Here is a 23,198-nt window from a genome sequence, read left to right on the forward strand (position 1 = left end):
TGAAGGCGGGCCTCCATGTCCCCAAGGCTCCCCTCAGTGGTCCAAATTGTAATGTCATCTGCATACAACGCGTGTTGAATGACTTCCACCCGGGCCAGTTGGCTTGGGAGGTGCATCATAGCTATGTTGAACAGTAGCGGTGATAACACCGCTCCCTGAGGTGTACCCCGTGTTCCCATCATGTAAGGGCCGTATTCCTCGCCCTCAATCCGAAGAAAGGCCTGGCGATTAGTCAAGAAATTTCTTACATACGCGTAGGCCCTAGCCCCACAATCGGTAGAACTCAAGTTGGCCAGGATGCTTCCGTGTTTAACATTGTCGAAAGCTCCTTTCAGATCAAGGGCGAGGATGGCTTTGTCATTGTGTTGCATAGTTGTGGGTCGTATTACATCCCTGTGCAGCTGGAGAAGGACATCCTGTGCAGACATGTGGGGGCGAAACCCGAACATGGTAACTGCAAAGAAGCCCTTACTCTCCAGGTATGGAGAGAGGCGATCCCGAACCATCGTCTCCATAAGCTTGCCCGCACATGAGGTCAGTGATATGGGCCTCAGGTTGTCCGTATTCACGGCCTTACCTGTTTTAGGGATAAACGTCACAAGTGACGTTTTCCACTCGGGAGGGAGTGGACGACCGTCCCAGATCTGGTTGATGTATTCTAATAAATGGAGGTAGGCTGAGTCCGGTAGGTTCGCCAACAGGTTCACTGTTATGTGATCCCGTCCCGGAGCCGTACCCCGGCGTATTTTTGCTAAGGCCGCCTTAAGGTCGTGCAACTCAAAAGGGGCATCAAGTGTTTCATTAGGCCTGCCAGAGTACATGTACTCAGGCCCAGGCGGGTCCTCCGTACGACAAAGATATCTGTCGCACAGAGTGTCCGCAAGTTGCGCCGTCGTACCTTGATACCCTTGCAGAGCCCGCCGGAGCTGCTTTTGCGTCTCCCCTCTCGTTTGAGAGGGGTCGATTAGACTGCGAAAGAGACGCCACGTCCCCTTCGAGCTCATCTGATTAGCTGCGACGTCGCAGCGTGCTATCCAATTTGAATCTGAGAGTTCGGCAGCATACGCTGCAGCTTGCTCTGTGAGTTTGACTATGCGGTTTGACTATGGAGTTTGACTATGTGAGTTTGACTATGCGGTGAGTTTGACTATGCGGTGAGTTTGACTATGTACGGTGCGGTTCGGGTGTGCTCTGTGCGCCTGGGTCATCTCACTGAATGAGTGCATGCGCTCCTTCTTTAATCCCCGATCAGAGGCCACCTGAGCCCGGTTTAAAGAACCTCGGGCTAAAAGGTTGGCGGCCTCGTTTCCGGGATTCCCGGAGTGCGGGGCACCCATATCAGCTCCACTTGACGGGGCGGGGGGGCATCGTGGGATGGCGAGGAGGGTTGGGTCGTTGGCCGGTATTTTGATTCCAAGGGTGTCCAGGATATACCGACCTGTGGAGGTTTGTGTGAGCCTGATGTATTGGGCCTGTCGGTGGGCCTCCACCAGTTCCCCGATCATATTGTGGAGGCCCAGGCCTAGTAATCTGTCTGTGGGTGTGTTGAGGGGAAGGTGAAGTGCTACCTTGAATGCCTTGCGAATCAAAGCATCGAAAGCGTTTATGTCATGTTTGGATAGGTGTAAGTATGGGGTAGTGTATAGCACACGGCTGAGGACAAAGGCATGAATGAGGCGACATAGGTCGCGCTCCTTCATGCCTCTATGACGTCCCGAAACCATGGGGATGAGGTGCGATATCGCGCCTACAACCTGCTTGAGTTTCTTGAGGGTGGTGGTGTTTTTGCCATCGTTCTGGATGTGCAGGCCCAATACACGGAGGGTTCCAACCTCAGGTACCGGGTCACCATTCAGTTCAATGGCAATGGGGGAGTGGGGGCAGCGGTGGTTCTTAGGCCGGATGAGGAAGAGTTCGGACTTCTCTGGGGAGCAAGACAGTCCGATGGTCCGTGCGTAATTTTGGGTGAGGGTGGCTGCTTCTTGTAAGGTGTTCTCTATGTCTCCGTCACTGCCGTGAGTGGTCCACAGGGTGACATCGTCGGCATAAAGAGTGTGCTTCAGGTTGGGAATAGTAGCCAATTTTCGGGCGAGGGGGATGAGGGTAATGTTAAAGAGAAAGGGGGAAAGGACGGACCCTTGAGGGGTGCCGATACTCTGAAGAGTGTAGGAGGGGGAAGACAGAGGGCCGAAGTGTATCTCAGCTGTGCGGTCAGTGAGGAATGCTTGAATGTAAGCATACGTGCGCACACCCACATTCAAGGGGGATAGAGCAGTCATGATCGCCTGATGTTCAATGCGATCAAAAGCTTTGGAGAGATCCAAAGCTAAGACTGCCTTGGTGTGACCCGGAAGAAGCGGGTCGAAAATGTCGTGTGAGAGTTGCAGCATAGCGTCCTGTGCAGATAGATGGGGGCGAAATCCTACCATGCTATGCGGGTAAAGATTGTTGTCCGCCATGTGACTTGTGAGTCTCGCTAACACAACATGCTCTAGGAGCTTCCCAAGGCATGATGTTAGCGAAATAGGTCAAAGTGCCCCCTGAATTTTTATTCACTCCGCTAATGGTGAAACATAACTGCGGCCGGGTCACGCGAAGGCTTGAAAGGGCCAGTAGTATTGCTTTCGCAATAAAACTTTATTGTCACAACTGTTCTCTCAGCGTGGGTGGAGCCCTCAGTCCAGGGCCGCAGTGGCCTTTGAAGTCTTGCGAGCCCTGTGGATGAGCTTGAGCTGCTCTTCAGGCTTCGAGCTGAACAGCGCAGCCTCGCAATTCTCCTCTTATGGTGTGTTGTTTATCGGCGCTGCCTGCATTTTCTGACAGAGCCAGTGGGTAGGCACGTGCACTTCCGTTCTTATCCTTCCTTCAGCCACAACAACAGCAACTCTGGGTTCTTTAACGTGCACTGACAACACACAGTCCATGGGCTACTAGAGTTTCGGCTCCATCAAAATGCGGCCACCGCGGCCGTGATCGAACCCGCATCTTTCGAGTCAGCAGCCGAAGGCCATAAGCACTGAACCACCGCGGAGGGGTGGGGGGTTGGAGGGTAGTGGGGAACCTCTGTCGTGCTCGAACGATCAAAATGGCACACTAATGCTTTTGTCTTCACCTGCTTCGAAATCGATCGCTCCGTATGATACACCGATGATTCGAAGCCCGTAAGCAGCCTCAAGTACTCTCGGGATTTTTCACACCTCTCCTTTATTCATTAAAGACTCTTTCTCTAAATTTTTATGTCAGGTCAAAGCTTTTTAAAGTGCTAGCTGTTGGCGAAGCCTTCCCAAGTAAAAACACAATTACCGACTCGCGAGGTGGTGGTGGTGGTGAAAACATTTATTAAGAACGGACAGGAGGTGTCTGGATCGGCCCGTAAGGGACCGATCCTTACAAACACTAGGTGGAGGTCCCTAGTTTGGGACCCCAGTGGCGGTAGCCGCCGCCCGGGCGCGCCCGACTAAGGCTTGTTGGGCCTTTAAGTCGTGGCAGCCGAGCAGGGTCGCCTCCCAGTCCTCCCGGGTTGGGTTGGGGATAGGGGGAATGGCCGGGTTGGAGGGGCAGGCCCACACCATGTGATAGGTGTCCGAAGACACCGCACTACAGTGCGGGCAGTTGCCGCTAAAGGAGGGGTAAAAATGTTTTAAGGCTGCCGGGCACAGCAATGTATTGGTGAAGAGGCGGAGAAGAAGCCGCTCATCCGCCTTCTTGAGGCCTTTACATGGACTAGGGTAAAGGCGATAGCTATCTTGAAAGTAGGTTGCGATATTTTTGAACGTATAAACCGGATTAAAATCGGGTTCCTGATCAGGTGGGGAGGAGAAAACAGCCCGGTGAGAGAGCGCGCGGGCGGCTGCGTCTGCTGCCTCGTTTCCTGCCAACTCCTGATGAGCAGGGGCCCATATGAGGTAACGGTGTGCGGGGTCCGTATCCCGTATGCAATTTTGGTATATTCGATAGGCTAGGAAGGGAGTGCTGCCTTGTTCGACGTTCCGACAGGCCCCTCGCGAGTCGGTGATTATGTATTTTGAATTGGAATGTGAGGCCGCGAGAGCAATCGCGACCTCTTCTGCTTGTGTTGCACTGCGGGCTCTGAAAGTGAGGCCGTTAACTGTGTTGCTGTTGTGAACTACCGCGGCCGTGTACCATCCCCCGTGGTGAGGGCCGGAGGCGTCCACGTAGTATACACCTGTTTTGTTACCATAATGTCGGGCTAGCGCTTCCGCTCGTGCCAGGCGCCGACCATTATGGTCTTCATGTGACATGTTTGCTGGAAGAGGCCGCACGTGGAGGGCACGTCTCCACAGTTCCGGGATGCGAAACCTGTCTTCCATTGGAGGGGTGTGTTGTATATGGAGTCGAGCAAGAAGGCCGCGACCCGACTCCGTTAGCGACAAACGCGTGTACTGGTTTGTAAGGTGCGCCTCCCGGAGTTCCCGGAAAGAGAAGACCATAGCGGTCGTCGCCAGGCGCGCGCGGAAGCGTTGGCACGATACTATGGTAACCAAGAACACGTGTATTACGTAGACGTTGCCGGCCCACACCACGGGGGGTGGTACACGGCCGCAGCCGTACACCACACAAACACAGTTAACGGGCTCACTTTCAAAGCCTACAACGCAACACACGCGGAGGAGATTGCCATTGCTCTGGCTCTCACGAATCCCAAGTCAAAACACATCATCACCGACTCGGGAGGGGCCTGTCGGAACTACGAGTTGGGCTGGGCTCCCCCGCTCGCCTGGCGTATACTGGAATATAGCTGTCGATGCGAAGATCCAACTCCACGCAACCTGATTTGGGCCCCCGGTCACCAGAGACTTCCAGGGAAACGAACAGGCTGATCAGGCTGCCCGCGCACTCTCTCCCCGGGCTATCTCGCTGTCCTTGGAAGGGTACTCCCAATCAGACAAGCTGGCCCTTACATTCAAACAAATCACCGATTACTGCAAGGAGGAGCACCGGCGCTACCCGGCCCCTTGTAACGGTATGGATCGCGCTGACGAGCGCCTCCTCATCAAAATTCTTACTAACACGGTACTGTGCCCAGCGGTGCTTAAACATTTCAATACATCCTTTGATGGCGCGTGCCACTTCTGTGAGGAGGTGGCTCACACATTCCACATGGTTTGGGCGTGTCAATGAAATCCATCCATCCCTCCCAACCCCACCAGAGAGGACTGGGAGGCGGCCCTGCTCGGCTGTCAAGACCTAAAGAGCCAAAAGGCCTTGGTTCAACGTACGCGGGCGGCGTTGCTTCCCAATGGGGCACCGGAATAGGGGCTCCACCCAGTATTGTAAGGAATAGGGCCAATAGGGTAAAAGATCTTCTGTAGAAATTTAATTGCCCATAAATGTTTTTCACCACCACCACCGATTAATGTGGCATAGTTAGGGCTATGAACCTGAAGCGTGTGCATATTGCTTTTTAAGGAATAGAAACGTTGAGTAATTTTCACATATGCACTTTGTTCTTAACCAAAAAGCCAAGAAGAGCGGTGGCTAAGTGGTAATGGCGTTCGCCTACTGAGCCGGGATGCCCTGGTTCGAGCCCAGCAGCGGCGGTCGCTTTTCGCTGGAGGCGGAACGCTAAAGGCGCCCGTGTGCTGGCACCACCACCACGCGGACGCCGAGCTGAACGGACGTGCTTCGCACGAGCTCCGTGCTTCTTCACCTCATTTTACCGGAATTCTTCATCCTTTCTTTAAGAACATTTGAGGATTTCGAACGGATCAGTGCCTTTCTAGTTTATGGAACTGTGCCTTGGCCTGTGTAAACAACCTAATCTATATGAACACGAATTTTCCAGCTTTTCACACAGGGCAGTAGAGCTTATTATTAGAACTGACGCTCTCTACGATAGGAGTAGCAGTGTTCTCCTGGACGCGTGTTGACTATGCAACAGTGACATAGTGTTCAATTGTCGAGAGGAATCCCTCAAGGTGTTGCAGATTTGTAATAAGGGTTGTGTAAATATGGAGGTCAGCCTTCCACTTCCGCACTTCCACTCCGCGGATGCAGCGTTCCCGCTCGCTAACCGTGGAGGGGTTCGTGCTCGAGGGAACAAAGGGAGGGACGACAAAGCGTAATCACTCATATGCTATTTATTACACTTGCAATGAATACACACACCGGGCCAGCTAGCTACAAAATATCAGCGAGGCGTTCCTCGGAAATAGAAGGCTACCGTAAGAAGGGTTTCCAACTGACCGGCTGGGGCATGGGCGCTACTTCGGAGGTAATGGCGGCGAACGTTTGTATTCAGCGACAATGGCGGCCGAGTTTTCCCGTGCGCGCAGCATTCTTTCAGCCAAAGCCATCCCCGAGCATTTGCTGGGGGAGGTGACGAGAGCGCACGTTCGCTGCGGTCGCTTCGCTGCCCGGAACCAGAAGGCCAGCGGCAAGACACGACGAGTTCCCTTGCGCCTGCCGGCTAAGATGAGGACAGCGGCGGCTGCAACCGCCCGTGACGCTGGCCGGATCCCGAAGAGACCCTCAACGGCTCTGCGGAGCTCCGCGTAGCCTTCGAGGTGGCGCTCCCGTCGCTGCTTCGGCTTATCCCGAGAGGGAAACTTCCCTCCTCGCCCAGCCGGTGCTGTCTTGACGCACGGTGATGATGGTCGCCGCAGGGCGGAAACAGATTTTCCACAGGGTTAAATTACTGACTGGCATCCATGAGTTTATTGATAGCTGCGAGGTTTTTGTGGAAAATGTAGCTTTTTTTTTTGCAGCAGGATGGCTGTGCTTGGGTGGAAACCAATAAATAATTACACTCTTAGTAAAAATCATCTTCACCTCGGAAGATTCCCCTAAACGTTCGACGTTTTTGATCAATTCGCTCTCGCCGTATCTGGCGCTAACGGTACCATTTAGCTCAACTGGTATAGCGACTGCTCCGCTGAAGCGCTTGTCCCGGGTTGGAGCCCCGGATCAGGACAAATGTTCTTTGAACCACGAGATTTTTGAGAAAGTTATATAGAACTCCTTTGCAGCCGTATGGCTGCGCTTGGGTGGATGCTTATGAGTAATTACACCCTTAATAGAAAGGGTGATCACTTTCAGTCAGCTTCGAAATTACGTTTCTGGTACCTCCATTGGTGGTCTCATTACCTTTGCCATCAATTAGAGGAATTTTAAAAGCTCACTCACAAGTGAACTTAAAGCCTTGCCAAATTTCTCTGGTGATTGTAGGATGTCAGGAAGTTGTTCCGCTATGTATTGAGCGTGGCATGAATAGAAATTCATGGTGCGGCTTTCCAAAGGCGCTTCTCCGGGTCTTTGATGGAAAGCGGAATGTACTATGGATAAAACTCTACGAAAGGTAGTCTGTCATGAATTAACTCATAGCCAATGCCCCGCAATTGCATGGACTGCAGGCTTGTAGCAGCTGTCTTTAAGAGCACCGTCTCTCGTGCAAACGAAGCATATGATGAAAATCATTATGACTATCTCTCTCGATTACAAAACAGACAAACCTTTATTGGTCACCTGAGGTCTAGGAATAGGCTTCCGCCGGCTCAGAACGTGGTCGTATCTGGTTCCACCTTAGGATAACTTTCTCGAAGTCATTGTAAAAAATTGACAGAAGCCCGGAGCATCCATTTTCTGCAGTTCCCCGCGCCCAGCAGTGGGTATTCACTTAGATACCTTCGTCAACGTCTCTCTTTCTGAGCTTTCCAAAATTGTAAATCGGCTACTTTCTGCGGTTCCTGTCCTGACTCTGTCACCACTGCGATAATTAAACTTATTTTCGATGAATCCCACAATCGTTTTCTGGTGCCTGTAAGTTGCTCTATGGAACCCCACGATTTCACGATGTGTGGCGTCTTTCAAAAGTTGTCCGTGTGCTTAACAGCAAGGTGGGCGATTTGTGTTCAACAATATTCGACCAATTAATTTAATCTAATCTGACGAAATAAGCAGAACGTGTGCTCTGGAGGGTGCGGTGAAGGGTGTAGGCTTTCCCCTTTAGCTGGAGCCTTCACTTCAAGAGACACCGAATTTTCGATAGGCGGAGGGTGTAATTCTATCTCTGCTTCTGCAGTAAAATGAATGTATATTCCATTTTCGCATTCTATGACCGCAGCCTTCCAGAGCCAAGCAGCAACAAAATTTCCCGTCCCCATTGATCGCGTGTTGCTAACGTGATGCTTGGACATTCACAGGCAGCATGACGACGAGCCTGGATTTCTGGAATAACCACACGCTATGACACACGAACTTTGCCATATACACTTTTTTTTTTAATTCTAGACCACACCGGTACAGTGGGGAATCCTAGAGGCTTCTAACGTCTTCTTGGGCTATGCCACACATGGGGTAAAATTGCCGATATCATCAGTGAAGAATAATCCCACTTCTGCTCTAACAACAACTCCATTACCACCTTCCTTAAGAAGTTCGGAAACCTGCGCCCAGATTAGCAGCATTGGACAAAAAGCTGACGTCAATAGACCTTGAATAAACTGAGTAAAACTTTTCCTTTACATAAGTGCAACACCTTGCAGTCGTTTTTTTTTCATGCAGTCTACGTATTAGTTTTTAGGGCATCCTGATCTGTGGAGTTGGTAATCGTTATACTTAAATATTGCTTTGCGGCCTGCTCTGACATTGCTAGCAAGTTATCGTGACTTGCATACATAGTACAAAACTCAATTTCGATGACGTATAGAAAAAGTTTCTCTACTATATTTATAGGTCCCATCAGCACAGAACTCTCCAGAGCATATGCAGCAATAAAGAAAATGTAACCCAGAGCACATGTTGTCTCATCGACTCTCTATGTAGAGTACATTTGGCTTGGTTCTTATCGCTCGAAACCTTAACTAAAATATGGTTTCTGAAAGAATGCAATTAACATTTTGATCGCTGGGAGAAGTTAGTTTTCATCCCAATATGACAGCTAGTTGCAGAGCCTAACCATGCTATCAAGCGTGCTTGCTTTGCCCCTTGTATCATAGTTATGCTTTTTTTAAAGGAACCTTACTACGGCATTGCGGCAGTATTTCAATTGAAATGATTACACCACCCATAGTTTGTGACGTTGTAAACGCAGCTCGGCATCGTTCGCTATTACATATCGTGGTCGCAATTTTTTTTTCGTTTTCGTAAAGTAACGTTTCATTACAAAGTGTGCAGTAGAAGTATGCAGCGTGGATTTAGTGTTAAAGCTCATTTGACTTGTGTTTTGCACGATTATTATTTTTTAAATAAATGCAACGTCATTCATTCAGTCCTAAAGTTTTACGACCTAGAAGTAGCTTGTAATTTGAGGTGCATACAAGGTACCCACATGTGTGCACCGCGCTGGTCGCTCATGGAAAAAGTTTTCTGTATTTGGCCTCACGGCTCTGCTAGCGGAGCTGAGTGCAGACGCCAACCTTCTCAAAGCTTAACCGCGGTCAATCACGAATGACTTTTATTCTCCTTAATAACCAAGACGCAATAACGCAAAAACGATATTGCGGCGTCTTCCCTGAAAGCCTGAATATTTCATTCCGCTTCTTAAACCAGGTGGAGCAGTAGAAAACATTGTCGGTTTACCTCGAGAATTTGCCAACGTAACCGTTCCCGCTCTTTGCACGAGGCACAAGGTTATAAGACAATTTCCTCGTTAAAAGTGAAGTCTATACGCAGCTGTTAGCTGCTGAACTGTAAGGAAGATTAGGAGGCGTCGATTGCGAGGAAGCCTGGCAAAAATAAATTTGTAATTCTCATGGTGACTCTTAGTAGCGTACAGCCTTACTAAAGCATTTCGGAAACACAAGAATAAGTCGTGCTAACGCTCGCAGTGCTGCGCAGTTACACCATATGCCAGAGAGACACTTTGTATGCGTATTCCTTTAACTTTTCCTCCATTCTTTGCGCTGTCCCTCCTTTACCGTATGCCTTAATAATTCGGCCACTGTACTCTCTTGTAAGACCGTTCTTTCGCGTGATTTTCTAGAAGATAAGTGGTGGCCAGATTAGCACAATAGGTTACTATTTTTGCTTACTTTCCTTCTCTTTTTTCCGTTTTCTTTCCAGGCGAAGATAATCGTGTCAGTTTCAACGTATTCTCCCAGATTGCTGAAAATAAAAGAGCAAAAAGGTAAAATATCAATGAAATCAGTGGTGCTTGTAAAAAGCACCTCTCTTTAACCATGCTAGTGCTTTTCGCAATTTCCACTGCATTTAAGCACAACGCCAAAAACTAAATTAAGGTGCGTCTGTGTTCTTGGAACCGAGGCTGTAAGTGCGATAGAGTTTTTCCAAAACATTAGGCAACCATGGCCTCGTGATGCATGTGGCGAGTCATAATATCGCTCCTTATATTTTCATTCTTTTGATTATTTTTTGATACGGGTCAAAAGCCCTCTGACCGTAAAATTAAGCGGCCTGTTCTATCAAGTTGAATGCATATGCGGCATAAACGAAATACTCCTTTCTGCAAAGCGCCGTAAAAGACCGGAATTAGAGCGGGCAGCAGAGAAAGTGGGTGTCGCACTATATTTAGCCGCTTGATTATAAAGAAGAGCAAGAGAGAGCTTCCATCCTCGCAACCGACTGCCGTCGGAGCGGGTCTGCATTGGCAGTTTAGAGATAGCTAAGAGTACTATGGATGCGATGTTCAGAGGCTTTGTTAATCTCTTTCTTCAGATAAGTTTTTATATCCACATACATGCATTGGCGCTGGAGGTAACAAAAATCAACAGATGTTTACACGTTTTTTACGCAAATGCTCCAGCATTACCCCTCTTATGATAACGAACAAACAAATACATAATAGGCATGATATTGTAACGTGCAGCGCGAAAGACAACCTATCAGAGCAGAGACGAAAAACTGCGGCGGACCCTCAGTGGACCGAGCGCGCGAGCGAGAGGCAACCAACTTCTTACTCTACTGGTGTTTACGCTATCTCAGCTTTACACTGGCATGCATCAATACAAAGAGCATCCGCATCATTTTCAACTGGCGTTTTGGAGTCCTCGGTAGGAGCTGCTGGGCTCGTAAGAATGAGGTGCTTTTTACATATGGGCGCTTGAAGTTGCAGTTTTATCCTGGGTGTCCAGTGGTGGGCTTGCCGACGCCAGCGGCGTGAAACTGAAGAGCTAAGGAAAGCTGATGGTTTGACATCTCAGTCAAGACAGTGGGGGCATAGGGTTTAAATTATACGCTTGCTAACATCAGGTCGTGGATTGGTGTTTGACGTTACGGATGGGTGCTCTGTTTACTAACAGACCGGCGTATGGATTTGTTCGGTAGATTATTTTTCAAATTTTCGATTATATAACTATGCAAACATAGCTGTGAAAAGTTCGGATAGTGTCACGGTAAAGCACATTGCACTTGCAGGCTAGAGCATCATAAAAAGGTAAAAGAGCACTTTGGCAGATTTTCAACGAACATGTTTCCTTTAATCCCAGCTAACTGGTAGGATAAAGTGTATTTGTAGATTTATAATTTGTATTTAGGTACATGATCCAAGGATATTTTATAAACAAAGTGTATTTCTTTAAACGTATGTTTATTTTTTTACGTAGATAGTTTTTTAACATAGTATTTGGTGGACGATAGCCTGAGCTGCACATGTGCCAGAAAACCAAACGAAACAAACACACAGAATTGATGCTAGAATCTTCATTAGCGCCGTGGATTGCGGCAGTTGTTAAGCAATATCTCTTCGATCAACGCTTTACCACAAAGCAAGGCTAGAACAATCAGAAACAGATCAAGAGCAATTTAAAGGATTCCCGGAAATGCCAGCTAAAATATTGCCTTATATGAGCAGTGCTACGGGTGGGAATATTTCTTATCCCCAAAATATGCTTTAGATGTTGCAGTCTCATTTCAAAAACAATTTCCAGCAAGAGGCTCGGAATGGCAAAGCGAAAAGCCCCGAGCCACTACTGTTGGTCAAGGGCAAAAAAATACGGTAAAACCACAGATCTGAGGCGACTTTTCATCGACACCAGCTGTATTTTTACTTTTGATATATGTTAAAGGGTCAGTCTACTGAATTTTATCGGCCATATTTTCTTTGCGGCAACAGATAGCTCTTTACTCAAATTACCGTTTAGCCAGGTGTGGTGCCAAGAAGTGCGGTAGAACATTTTAAAATAGAATTTATTGATGTGCTAACATATCAGTATGAGATGGTAGTCTCATCTGGCAACCATCTGGATTTCCGCCGCGCGGCGACGAACAAGACGGCGCCCGTCGGAGCTGGACCTCTCGCTTCGGACTGAATTCTCGTTGTTGCTGCCTTTTTCACTGCGTTCACTGGCCATAAATGGGGCGCCGGTATTTCGCTTCGTCTCATCTCGCATATAAGAAAACTTATAAGTGATAAATTTGCTTTATTTTAATAATTAGAGTGGCGATTCTGCCGCTTCTAGGCTTAAGTGGAGAGTCGGTTTGTTTACAGCAATGGTTCCCGTCCTGACAACCGGATGGCGCCACTATAGGCTGAGTTTATTTTTGCGTCTCTGCTAGCATATGCCGAATTAAAAGTGGGAATGTGCCTGCGTTTAGCGTACGTATAACTATAAATATTCATGTATTTCACAGAAAACGCGAGCGGTACGCCTTCTACAGTTTACTAGAACAAAACGTACATTTCTGTGACATTGGGGCACACTAACGGTAACGTAGACTACCACCTGCTTGAACAAAATGAAAGTTTGGGGTTGCCACCATGCATTTTTACGCGACTTTTAACGCCGAAATAAAATATAAATTCCTGCCCAAACCGGGAGCAGTTCCCTCGTTATTAATGTTATAGGGTGCCAACTACCAGAATATGCCATTATTTATACACTCATCTCGGTGAGTAGACTGACCCTTTAAGGTATGCTTTTAGCCTATTATGAGGCTGCACCCAACTGGATATATTTGGAGGACGAGAGGGCGGAAGTGGGCGGACTCTAACAGCTGGTGATCAGCCCGCTTGAGGGTTGGGGTGGAGGGCTGGATTGTGTTTTTCTAGGGAGAAGCTTTCTGACTGCGTCTTCTGCTGCTCTGTTGTCTCCTATTGGGTGTTGACCATGTGGAGGTGGCCAGTATGTGAATTGGTGGCCTCTGGAAGGTCCACTTTCGGATAGGAGGGTTGGGAGGTCGATTGAGACGGGCGGGGCAAGATTGGGGTGGTGGACCCAGGGGTGGCCGCGCGGGCAGCTCACTAGCTAGGGTTTGTGGTAGCTGGTGGGTGGCGTTTAGGAGAATGCGGTGGAAGCTGCAGGCTTTCTTCGGCTGTAGTCTTCGCTTCAAAAGAAATCAAATGTTCGGCGAGGTGGGCGGTCACGCTGTCATTGGTTCCGCTGTAAAACGCAAATACGCTGCATTTTTTCCTCTTGCGGCCACCGCATTCCGCATCAAAATAGCAACCAAATTTTTCCCCATTGATCGCGCCTTGTTATCGTGAGGCTGCTACAATTCTGCGCAGCATGAGGACGAGTGCGGCACCGAGTGATGTCGATTGCCTGGTTTTCCGGAGTTTCTATGATCAGTGCACGTGTTCTTGGTTGTCTGCTTATCAAATTTTAGGCGACACTGTTGTCCTGGGACAATTGTAGATGTTTTCAGATATTTTCAATGGCTATGCGACATATGCGCAGAACTTCCCGACATCATCTGTAATCCCGCCTATTCGGTAACGACAACACCATTACCACCTTCCTTAGGAAGTTTGCAGACCTGCTTCTAGATTCGCTACGTAGCAGAAAACCCTGATGGCAATAAGCCTAAAGTGAACTAATTTTTTAATTTCCTTTACCTAAATGGAGTGCCTCCGTTTTTTGCATGCAGTGTACGTAATTGTTGTTAAGGCCTTCGGATCGGCGGTGGTGATTGTAGTTATACCTCACTATTGCACATAAGTCTACAGTTGCACTGGTAGCAAGTTCACGCCCTTTGCATACATAGTGCAAAAATCAATTTGCATGATGTCTAAAAACGTTTCCCTACTAAATTTATAGCGTCACGTAAATACAGAATGCTCCAGAGCACATGAGGCAAATAAAGAAAATATAACCCAGAACACATGCTGCCACAGTGACTCTCTATGTATAGTGCATTTGGCCTGGTTCTATATCTCTCGAACCTTGAATAAATAATGGCTTTAAACAGAATGCGATTAACAATTTGATCACTGGCAAACGTTACCTCTCATCACAGTCTGACAGGTAGTTACAGAGCCTAACCATGATATCAAGTCTGGTTCATTTTCCCCTTCTATCATAACTAGGTTTTGTTCAAACGCGAACTCATTCCGGCATTGAAGCACTATTTCGAATGAAACTATTATATCGCCGATAGCTTATGATGTTGTAAATGGAACTCCGCATTGTTCGCTATTAGATATCTTGGCCGCAAAATTTATTCGTTTTGGTAATGTAACGCTTCATTATATAGTGTGCAATCAAATAGACGGCGTATATTTAGTGTGGAAGGTACTTTGACTTGGGTTGTGCATGATTCTTATCTTTTAAATTAAATGCAAACTGATTCACTTCGTTTGAAACTTTGATGACCTCACGATGGCTTGTAGTTTGAGGCGCATATAACAAATCACCCTAGTCTGCGCCGGGCAGCTCACTTATGGCAGAAGCGTTTTCTTTCCTTTGTTTTCCTTTTTGGCCTCACCGCGCTTCTAGTGTATCCGAGTTCAGACGCCCACCTTCTAAGAGCATAACCGCCGTGAATACGTATGTTTTTATAGTTTTCTTAAAAACCAAGACACAAAAAAAATTATGCGCGGCGTCTCCCCAGAATGCTTGGACATTTCATTCCGCTTCGTCAACCATGCGGAGCAAAGGAAAGCATCGTTGTCGATTTACATCGACAGTTTTTCAAGTTAACTGTTACGGCTCCTTACACAAAGCACAAGGTTACAAGACAATTTCCACGTTAAAGGGGAAAGCAATCAGAAGCTATCAACCGTAAGGAAGATTGGAACGCGTCGATTGTGAGGAAGCGTGACGAAAATAGCTGTCATTTGCAAGAAGACATTTATAGTAAGGTACAGCGATGCTAAAGCATTTCGGGAAGAAGAAAAAATCATGCTCACGCTCCCAGCATGGCGCAGTTGAACCATAAGCCAGAAAGACACTTTGTGTGCCTATTCCTTTAACATTTCCTTCGTTCTTTACGCTGTCGCTCCTTTTCCGCATGCCTCACCACTTTGCAGTGTTGTCAGAGAATTCCTTCGCGTGCTTTTTCTAAATGCCAAGTGGTGCCAAGATTGGCACAATAGGTTGCTTTTTTTGCCTTCTTTCCTTGCTTTTTCCCACTTACTTTCAGGCCAATGTAACCGCCTCACTTTCAACATATCCAACCAAATAAATCAAATAAACTAAATATTTGATTTTCTTTACATAAATGAAGTGCCTCGGAGTCGTTTTCGGCATGCAGTGTGCATATTAATTATTAAGCCCTTTTAATTGGTGTTGATCGTAGTTGTACCTCACTAATGCTTTGAAGCCTACATTGGCACTGGTAGCATGTTGACGTCATTTACATACATTGTACAAAAATCAATTTGAATGATGTCTAAAAAGATTCCCTACTAGAGTTATCGCGTAACATTTGTACAGAATGCTCCAGAGCACTTGCAGCAATTAAACAACAATCACCCAGAACACATGCTGCCACGGCGACTCTCCATCTACAGTGCATTTGGCTTGGTTCTCTATCTCTCAAAACCTTGAATAAAATATGGCTTTAGAAAGAATGCAATTAAAAATTTGGCCGCGGGCAACAGTTCCCATCACAGTCTGACAGGTAGTTACAGATAACCATGCTATCAAGCCTGCTTCATTTTCTCCTGCTATCATAACTGCATTTTTTTTTCAGCGCAACCTCATTCCGTGGTTGCGGCCGTCTTTCCAATGCAACGATGGCATCGCCGATAGTTTGTGATGTTGTAAACGCTACTCGGCATCGTTCGCAATTACATATCGCACCCGCAATTTTTTCTTTTCATAATATAACGTTTCATTACAAACTATGCAGTAGAAGTATACAGCATGGATTTAGACTCAAAGCTCTTTTGACTTGCGTGTTGTATGATTATTATTTTATAAATAAATTCAGCCTGATTCATTCAGTCCGAAAGTTTGATGTTCCCCCGGTCGCTTGTAATTTGAGGCGTATACAACACACCAACCTTATGTGCTCCGAGCAGCTCACTCATGGCAGAAGCCTTTTGTTTCCTTCTTTCTTTCCTTTTTTCTTTCCTTATTTCCTTCCTTCTTTCTGTCTTTCTTTCTTCCTTTCTTTGTTTCCTTCCTTCCTTCCTTCATTCCTTCCTTCCTTGCTTCCTTCCTTCCTTCCGTCCTTCCTTCCTTCCTGCTTTCTTTCTTTCTTTGTCTTTCTTTCTTTCTTTCTTTCTTTCCTTCGTTCTTTCTTTCTTTCCTTCTTTCTGCCTTTCTTTTTTCTTTCATTCTTTCTTCTTTCCTTTCTTTTCTTCCTTCTCTCTTTCTTTTCTTATTCCTCTTTTATTTTCTTACACTCTTTCTTTCTTTCTTCTTCCTTTTCCTTTCTTCTTTTTTTTGCCTCACCGCGCTGCGAGCGCAGCCGAGTGCAGACGCTGCATTCTGAGAGCATAACGCAAGCATAACAGCAGTTAATGCGAATGTCTTAGTGTTCTTAATAACTAAGACGCAAAAAAGTTAGTGCGGCGTCTTCCCTGAATGTCTGAGCATTTCAATCCGCTTCGTCAACCATGTGGAGCAAACGAAAACATTGTTGTCGGCTTACCTCGAGAATTTTTCAAGGTAGCCATTCCCGCTCCTTACAGGAGGCAAAATGTTAGACAACTTCCTCGTTGAAGAGGAAATCTATCAGCTGCTATAAACAGAAGAACCGTAAGGAAGATTGTGAAGCGTCGATTGCGAGGAAGCCTGCAAAAATAACTGTCATTTGCACGGCGAGATTTAGTGAGGTACAGGCATGCTATAGCATTGCGGAAACAAGAATTAGTCTTCCTAACGCTCCCAGCGTTCCGCAATTACACCTTTGGCCAGACAGAGACTTTGTATGCCTCATACTTTAACTTTTCCCTCGTTCTTCACTCTCGCTCCTTTTGCGTATGCCTCACCAACTCCCTGACTATGCTGTGTTGTGAGAAAATTATTTTGCGTGCGTTTTTTAGATTCTAAGTGGTGCCAAGATCGGCAAAATAGGTTGGTTTTCTTGCTTTCTGTCCTTCCTTTCTTCCCATTTTCTTTCCAGGCCAATGTAACCGCCTCAGTTTCAACAGATCCCCCCAGGTTGTACCGAATAAAAGCGCAAAAAGGTACAATAACAACGAAGTCAGGGGGCATGTGAAAAACTGCCTCTTTTTAACCATAGTGTTCTTGTTCGCAGTTTCTTCTGAATTGGCGCACGACGACAAAAACTAAAGTAAGGTGCATCTGATTCGTCTTAGAAAAGCAGCCGCAAAAGCGATAGAATTTATCAACAACATTAGGCAATTATGGCCTCTTCAGGAATGTGTCTAGTCATGATACCACACCATCTTATTTCATTGTTTTAATTATTTTTTTATTTCTGGTCAAAAACACTCTGAATACGATATTATGCGGCCAGTTCTGGCAAATGGAATGCAGACGTGGCATGAACGAAATCCTGCTTTCTGCAAAACGTCCTATCGACCCGGAATTAAAAATGCCTGCAGTGAAGGCTCACGGTCTTCTTAGCCACTTGATTATCAAGGAGAACAAAAGAGGGAGGGGAGCATTTGACCTCACAGCTTCCACCCTCGCAACCAACGGGCGTCGTAGTGGGCCTGCACTGACAGTGCAGAGATAGCCGAGAACAATAATATGGGCATTTTCAGAATCACTTTTCAAATTTTCTTTCAGATATATTGGTATACGCACATATATGCATTGGCATTGGGGGAATAGAAATCAACAGATATTTACAATCTTTTGATGGAAATAGTCGGGACACTGCGACTTTGACAAGAAACAGTTTAATAAAAATGTTGCGTTCGAGAAGCAGTCTAACTTGAACTACTTGCTATCTTGTTAGCGAAATTCCTCGTAGTTACCCTGTACAGACCAGCAATTATTCTTGCAAACAGCACGTGGCATCGCTCAGGACAGTATGAAGGGCAGCGTGAACAGCACGACATTTAATACTGTTTATTTATTTATATTTATTTTACTTGGAATCCTACCTACCCCGAAGGAATCATTGCAGCAACAAATAGACATGAGGAAACAGGTGTCACAGTGCGTATAAGAAAGAACTGCCTTTCAGCGATCCCAATCAAGTTTTTAAATCTTGGCTGCGCGGTAATACATAGTGGCAACCCGTTTCATTCGCGTACGGACTGCGGAAAATAATAATACCAGAACGAGTTATTATTGCAAGCAAACCCCTGTATCATAATTGAGCGTATGTGTCTGGCTTGGCGCGTGTACCTTATATCTAAAAAGTACGAAAAATATAGCTGGAATGAGTTGTGTAGAAGCAAATAAAAAAATTTGAAAAGCTGCAGCTTTGCTCTACTTGCAAGAGTATGAAGACCGGCGCGCCGTAAAAGCTCTGTGGCGGATTCGAAACGACTGCAGCTGTTAAATAAAGAAACATACAGCTTTTCTTTGCACCATTTCCAGTGAGTAGATATTGCCACTTTAGCGTGGGAAACATATAATTTTTGCATATTCTAAAGTAGTTCTGATAAGTGAGACCTAGGCAAGGCGTTTGGTCTCAGCAGTCGCTTGTCTTAAGACTCTCTTGATAAAGAGCAATTTATGCATCGACCTGTTGCCTTTCGCACGTGCGCTGTTCAGGTAAACTCATAAAAGATTAGAACGCCTAGACATTGATGCGAAGTGGCACAGGATAGTGTGATCCTGTTGAGGGAGCATGAAAAATCTAGTTCCTTTTTTTTCTTCGTAACAAACCTTGAAACGGTTTTTTCTGCGTTAATACACATATTCCAAGTGTTGCATCACTATACCACTTTGTTCAGAGCACTATTAACAATAATTTGGGTGATCAATATTTTTTACTTCTTGGTAGAGCACGCCGTTGTTTGCAAACAGTCGAGTTTTAACATCGACTTCATTAGCTAGATCAGGTTTGGTTTATGGCGCTTAAAGCCCCAAAGTGACCCAGGCTATGAGAGACGCCGTAGTGGAGGGCTCCGGAAATTTCGACCACCTGAGGTTCTTTCACGTGCACTGACATCGCACAGTACACGGGCCTCTAGAATTTCTCCTCCAAAGAAATTCCAGCCGCCGCGGCCGGGATCGAACCCGCGTCTTTCGGATCAGCAGCCGAGCGCCACAACCACTGAGCCAGCGCGGAGGCTCATTTGCTAGATCATTTATGAATATTAAGAACAGAAGCGGAGCTAAAACGGTACCCTGTGGCACACCGGAAATAACTTTAACTGTATCAGAATTGTGGCTGCCAACCTGCATGAATTGCCTCCGATTGCTAAGATAAAATTTTATCCAGCATATGATTAGTCCGTTTCCGATAATGCGGAAGTGCAACCAGGAAATGCGATGCAGTGCAAACTATTCTTTATGCAACCAAGGCATCAAGCGTTGGCTTCGGCTAATATCCTCAACGCTACTCGGTACCATGCCGCAGCCACGCATATTTAATACCCATACATTAAAAATGCTGTTCTTCATGCAGGCAAAGTAAACAAGGCTACTGCAGGTAACGCAGCCGAGGCTGCTCCAGAAATAGCGTCTACTGGCGTGTCTTACAAGCGATCACCATTATATCATTTCTTCTGCCGCTTAGCACGACAAATTTTCGCCTCAAGACTGCCTAATATACATTCATTCGGGATGTTTCTCGGGAGGTATAATCCCAAGGATGCTTAGACGGCCTCTACCGTCTTGAAGTCATGACATTGTACCCGTGGCCATAACTGTGCGATGCTTCACCGGCGATGACGACTACCGGGGCTTTCCTTCGTTTTCCTTGGCTTTCTTTGGTTTCCTTGTGTGACGAGCAGCTATTCCCTTCCTGGCCGTACTTCGCCTTAGTCTACGGCCCAGCATAATTCATTGCTGTTTAGAATTACAACATTAATTGCATGCTCATTCTTTATAACCTTATCATGCACTACGGAATACGCCCCTCAGCCCTCTACCCTGAAAGGGGCACGTCTATTTAGCTCCCTCTCGTATTCTTCTCGTTTGCAGCACCTCTTCTCGTTGATGCGGCGGAAGCAGCTTCAGTGTACATGATGGCAGCGTCATACGACAAAGCACGGCGCCAAGGAGGCAGAAGTGAGGGCTCATTTCCTCACGTTGCTGAATAACGCAGCCCTATAACTACCTCGGATGCATGCAGGCGTATGGCCTCAGCATGAAGACCACATTGCTGCGCCTACACAATAAAAATATGAAGCACGTGCATCGCATATAAACCTCTGTTTATGAGTAGTCAACCAAACTAAGTTATTACTTACCAAACTAAGTTAGGTTAGGCGAATTAGTCGATGTGCGTTACCTTCCTTGTAGACAATAGTACAAACACTGATTAAATATATTTGCCGAAGGTAATGCTTACGGGCATAATTCCAATTACTTCGAAAGTGCATTTCACTTAGGCCATTGTTGCTCTTCCCATGGTCAAAATCCCAACAAATTTTAGTTATTTCGACTAGTTACGGGCACTGAAGGGGTTGATTTGCCCGAAAGCTTCTCAAAACACATGTATTCTGGCCAAATGTAGACGAAATTTGAAGGGCTACAGTGCCGAAGGTAGCCACGTTTTCGAAGTTCTAAAAATTGATATAGGTAATACTTATAGCGGGCTGCGCGCCTCTGAATAATTAAGGAGCCTAACAGCAGTATATATTGTTAAAATGTACCTGCTGAGTATTAGCCTGCTAGTTGGCACGCCCTGGAGACATTTTGATGCATTACACAGCTGACAATGCTACGCCGCAAAAAGCGCTGTTCTAACTCAAAAAAGCTATCACCTAAGCCTAAAGTTTTTTGTGAAACACCTTGTAGACGTTCAGGTCATATAGAATTCCCAGGTAATAAGACAACTCATCCAATAGGCGTTTCTAGTTCGGTTACCGTCACCAAGGTTAATGTGGACATATGGGCACATATGCCCGCATGGCCTTATATCGCCTCCCATATCAACTACACTTGCCCATATGGTGCATAAGAAATGACATTGGTCCCCATTACTGACACATATGGCTTCACATGTGTCCCACTTCAGTTATAAGGGACTTTTTGAATTTAACTTAGACTGCTTTGGCGACGTCCAGTAGTTATCGTTCACGGAGAAAAAGAGCGGTTATTGGCAGCTAGAAGTTGATGAAATGGCCGAGAGTAGGCCGCCTTCATAACTCCGGATTGGTTGTTCCAGTTAAAGGTGGTGTAATTTGAACTTTGTACTGCGTCAGCACCGTTCACGCGTCTAATCGACACAGTATATTATGGCCTAAAATGACAAATTTATCTCGCATACTTGGATCTTGTCATCAACTTCGCTTCGAACTATCAAAGTAAGGGAGGCATTCAAGTCGAATCCGCCCCGCCGCGGTGGCTCAGTGGTTACGGCGCTCCGCTGCTGACCCAAAAGACGCGGGTTCGATCCCGGCCGCGGCGGCTGAATTTCGATGAAGGCGAAATTCTAGAGGCTCGTGTACTGTTCGATGTCAGTGCACGTTAAAGAGCCCCAGGTGGTCGAAATATCCGGAGCCCTTCACTACGGCGTCCATTATAGCCTGGGTTGCTCTTGGACGTTAAACCCCAATAAACCAATAAACCAATCAAGTCGAAGCCATAAAAATGCTACTTTGTTTACCAGGAGCTCGGGTTTCTTGGCCACATTGCCAGCAACGATGGACTGCGTGCAAACTCATACAATACAGCTGCTACCGCGCAGTTTCCGCAGGCGACAGACAAGAAAGCAGTGCGCAGGGAGCCGGGGGCTGTGCATGTATTACCAATGGCGTGCTGAGAACTTTTCCCGTATTTACGTACTCTTCACTCTGCCGAAGAAAAGAAATGTGGAAAACAGTTCGGAAGTTGCGGAACTTGATGCATTCAAAGAACTTCAGCGTTGTACACCGTCACCGTCTGTGCTTGTACACCTCAATTAAATCATCGAAACTGAGGTAACGCGTGCATAAGCAGTGTCAGCATAGGCGCCGTTCTCGTACAGAAGGTAGAAAGCCGGTAGGGAGAAATAGGCATGTCAGCAGCCCTTTGTCAAAAGCAGCGGCAAGCTATTCAACGACAGAGATAAAGTACATTGTAATTGTCGGGGTCACGTGAGAATTACGGCCTTACTGGTATGACAGAAATTTTGACGTTCTGAGTGATCAACTAGCGTTGTGCTGGCTTACCATTCTGTAACACCCGTTCGACCACCTCGCTCATTAGAGCTTACGGCTTGAGGAATTAGTCATCAGCGTGGTCTACAAACTAGCAGCAACCACTCTGATGCCGACTGCCTGTTAGGAGAGCGCTTGTCGATGCACCTCCGAAATACAGTAATAACAACAGCATTCTTGCAGCTATAAGGAGCAATACATCGGCGCAGCAGCAACTGCTCTGACCCCGTACAACGTCACATATTCGACTATCTGGAAGGCAGGTTTTCTTCGCCTCCTGCAGCGCTACATACTGGGTTAACCGCCAGCAAAACAGGCTCTGTCGGGAAGAACTTCGCGCTCAACAAGGCCGCTCATCTTCTTGTCGTTCCTAATAGCCTGCAAAATCAATTTTTCAGGCTGCGTCTGAGGAACCCACACCGCGAACATCAGTTATAGCTGCCCCCTCAACGAAATTCAGGACATGTGTTACTGGTTCTGTACCTCCGCTGTCGTGGCACACTACTCCAAATGCTGTCGGGAATGACAGCGGCGTAAAACACGGCCAATGAAACCTGCAGGTTTCTGGAGCCAGATAAACCGCCAACAATGCCTTTCCAGCAAATGGCCATGGGCCTCCTTTGGGCCTTTTACACGTCGTCACCCTCTAAAGGTGTATGATAGTAGCAGCCGCTTATTTAAGCCGCCACGCCGAAGCGAAATCCCCGCACTAGGGTAGCGCCTCAGAAGTTACCAAATTCTTCGTTGAAAACATCCTCCTTCGCCATAATGCCCCCGAAGTTGTCAATATGTAGAGAGGAGCTGAGCTTACTGCCTTTCTCATCCAAGCCATCCAGCAGTATAACGAAACGAGCCCCCGTAAGCCAGCTGCGTATCC

Source organism: Amblyomma mixtum, chromosome 9 (assembly GCF_055824585.1).
Source record: "Amblyomma mixtum isolate Tamu chromosome 9, ASM5582458v1, whole genome shotgun sequence".
Taxonomy (NCBI): domain Eukaryota; kingdom Metazoa; phylum Arthropoda; class Arachnida; order Ixodida; family Ixodidae; genus Amblyomma; species Amblyomma mixtum.